A 3,789-nucleotide genomic window follows, 5' to 3' on the forward strand; every position below is an offset into this window, starting at 1 on the left:
TCATTTGAAGTTAAATATAGAAAGATTCATTGCAAGAAAGCAATCGGTAAGAAATATTTTAACATGGCTATGAGCTAGGAGTTACTTGTGGACCTAATACATATCTGAATCTCTTCTCATACTATTAAACATAAAGTTTGATTCTACATGTACTTGAAGCATTGTTCAACAAGATCAACAAGACAAGGTTGTTCCTAAAGTAATGGCTTAGAGACCAGTTCACGTATTGATAATCCCAATCATAACTAATGTTACATCAAGTGTATGCAAATTCGGTTGCTCCGGGGGAGAGGTTCCATATTGCCGAGATGGTTCATTCATGTCCAATAAACTTCAAACAAAAGGAGCAGTTATTGCACATTATCAGAATACTTATAGGCTTGTCACGTAAGGATCCACATCAGTATTTGTAGAACTTTTTGGAGATCAGTTAATTTTTTATTCATGTGAATTTATCTCCCTACTGATTATATGAGGCTCACTCTTTTACCGTTCTAACTTTTGGAGGAAGGAAAGAAATGGTTTAAGGTAGGACCTTCATATTCGATCACTACTTGGGACAACCATTCTAGGAAATTCCTTATCCAATTCTTCCCATCTAACAAAAATACAAAGTTAATAAGTGAAATATTGGGCTTCAAGTAGAAGCCTAAGGAGAATTTATATCAGGCCTGGGAGAGATTGAAGAGTCTCCTCACAAATTGCCCACATCACTAGTAGATGAATAATTTTTGGCCCATATTTTTACAACCATAATACAAAGATTTTGTTAAATTCAGTTGTAGGTGGTCATGTTCTAGAGAATACATATATTGTACACTATTTTAAATCATATTGCACATGTTAATCCTAAGTGACATGATGATGTATCTAAAGGTAGAGTAAAAAGGGATGCGGGTATGCTAGAAGTTGATAGCATCACCATATTAGCTGAAAAATTGGCTATATATTAGAATCAGGTGATGACCCAATTTAATAAGTTGAGTACATCTCAAACTCAGGCCCTAGTTAATGCAGTTCAGCAGGTTCAAACTTGGTGTGAAATCTATGGAGATTGTGGTCATTTTGCAGACTTGTGTGGAGCAAGTCCAAAGTCCATTTATTATGTGGATTCAAAACTTAATATTTACAATCTTAAATAGCAGAGTTATCCGAATTTTTCATGGTGTGGCAACCAAGTTTAGAGAGAATTTTTAGCAACAAGTTTAGAAAAGTAATGTTAGTTCTTAATCTAGCAATATAGAGGAGTTGCTGAAAAATCATGGCCAACCAAGCATAGATGGAAGCTAATCAGGATAAAATACCTGCAGACTTCAAAAATGAACAACTTTCCACTCAAAAATTTAAGAAACAAATAGGACAGATGGTTGAAGCATAAAATACAAAGCCACAAGGTGTCTTAGCAAAAGATACTAAACCAAATTTAGTATAAGTGATGGCAATCAGCTTCAAATATAGTAAATAATTAGATGATGTTCCTCACAACTAAAAAAACATGTGGTATAATAAGTGGACTAGATCAAGTCTGATAATAGAGAAGGTGCCAACGAAGGCAGTTGCAATAAATGCAGTCAAACAAGTAAAAAATAAGAGACTTCTACCACCATTCCCACAAAGGCTCCAGAAAAGAAAAGAGGATAAATGTTTTAAGAAATTTTTTGACACATTGAGAGAATTATACATATATCTTCCTCTACTTGATGTTTTGTAGTGAATGCCCAAATTTGCTAAGTACTTGAATAAGGTTGTGACTAATAAGAAGCGATATGTATATCTAGAGACTGTGGCACTCACTGAGGAGTGCTTTTTGAGATAGTTGAGAAAACTTCTCAAGAATATCAAAGACACTAAGAGCGATTTACGAGGATGTTGATCAAACTGCTCAAGAAGCTCAAAGACACTAGGAGTTTCACATTTCTCTACAAGTTGGTGAAACTAATATGATGTAGGCATTACGTGTCATACGGAAAAGTATAAATTTGATGCTCCTATCAGTGTTCAATACTCTTGGATTGGTGAAACCTAGAACTTCCTAAGTAGTTCTACATCCCATTGATAGATCGAGAATAGCTCCTGAAGGGATCATAGAGTATGTAATCATCAACATTGTTAATTTTGTAATCCTTACTAGTGTTATTGGTCTTAACTATGAAGCAGATTATAGAGTGTGAATCATATTGGATATCCATTCTTAGTGACTAGAGAAGATTTAATGGATGTGAGATAAGGCAATTTGAAAAAGTGGGTGAATGATGATGAGGTCACTTTTAGAGTGTATAAAGCACTGAATACTGTTTCATACTACTAGGATTTCTACATGATCATAGTGGTACAAGAATATAAGTGTGGTGTGGATGAGTGTGAGCTTACAACTGTGCAACCTAAAAAACTTACTATTGAATGCCATAAGGTGTAAATAGATAAACTGCATAAGCTGCAAAGTGAACCTGAGCCTATAGTAGAAAAGCATAAATATGATCTTAGGATTTACTGAAGTTGAGAATGAGGGAAAATCTTGATATTTAACCTTTATGAATTAAGAAAAGAAGTAATTTATATCAAGATTAAGAAAGCGAGGAAGGAAATCCTAAAGTGGTTGTGACTTTATCATATTGTGACATAAATTATGCGTTTCTTGGGAGGCAACTCAATTTTTAATAAAGTTACCTTTTTATTATTTTTATAGTGCCACTTTGTTTGATTTTTTTTTTGTTGGTTTTACAAATTAGTGAAAGTCTGAAATAACTAAAATATAAGCTAAGGAGCATAATGAATCTTGAGTATAGGGTCTTTTAAGCCATATGATGGAAAGTTTTGAGAATGCATGTTTTTAGCTAGGCTTAGAGGTCTCAGAGAGTATTCCAAACCCTTATTTTATGTTTGATTTTTTGTTTTAAGGACATAGCATCTTTTCAAGTATGGGGTGGTACTATTTTGATTTGTTTAAGGTAAAATGTGATATTAGATTACAACAACAAAAAAAGAAACAACAAACCCAGTATATTCCCACATAGTAGGGTCAAAGGAAGGTAAAATGTACACAGTACATACCACTACCCCCGAGGGAGTAGAGAGGTTGTTTTCGATAAACCCCCGGCTCAAGACGAAGGACCGTAGACCAAAAGGCGAGTAAAATGATAAAATAACAGAGAAGCATCATCCCAAAAAAAGAAGTTCAATTACCCAACCAAAGAACCCCTTCCCCAAATCTAGAACTACCAACCAAGCTATGCCTAACCCTCATACTTACAGACTACGACTCGACCTCACACCTTAGCCCTCTAACTTAATACTCTTGCTCCAAACCTTTCTATCAAGGGTCATGTCCTCAGTAAGTTGTAACTGCTCCATATCACATCTAATCACTCTTCTCCAGTATATCTTCGGTCTATCTCTACCCCACTTAAAACCCTTCAAGGCCAACCTCTCACACCTACGAACTGGGCCATCTGTGCCATTTCTCATCCATGCCCCTCTCCAGTATATTAGATTTTTTTAGGATTTTTTTGCAATATTTTCTTACAAAATCCAAGACATAAAAAGTTTTTTGATGGGTTTATTTTAAGTTTTTTGTTTTTCTTCTGAGTAGAAGCACACTTCATCCACCCTTGATTTTCATTTTTAGTTCTTTCTTGACGGGGAGCCATTTGAACTCAGTATCCTTTCTTATTATTAGGAGAAAATTAATTTTTCCTTAGACATAGTTAGGGAATTTTCCCAATAATGGATGGGTGATGAACGTCTTGAATATTAGTTTCCCTTGTTAGGTAATACACATGACTGATTGAT

At 34.8% G+C, this 3,789-nt stretch overlaps 1 non-coding gene across 1 annotated transcript; it reads right to left on the minus strand.

The window, feature by feature from the left end:
• Positions 1–612: 612 nt before the first annotated feature.
• LOC124886218 lies at positions 613–719 on the minus strand. The gene has a single exon (XR_007043304.1). It is a non-coding gene; the product is annotated as a small nucleolar RNA R71 (small nucleolar RNA).
• Positions 720–3,789: the final 3,070 nt, after the last annotated feature.

Source organism: Capsicum annuum, chromosome 7, assembly GCF_002878395.1.
Source record: "Capsicum annuum cultivar UCD-10X-F1 chromosome 7, UCD10Xv1.1, whole genome shotgun sequence".
NCBI lineage: Eukaryota > Viridiplantae > Streptophyta > Magnoliopsida > Solanales > Solanaceae > Capsicum > Capsicum annuum.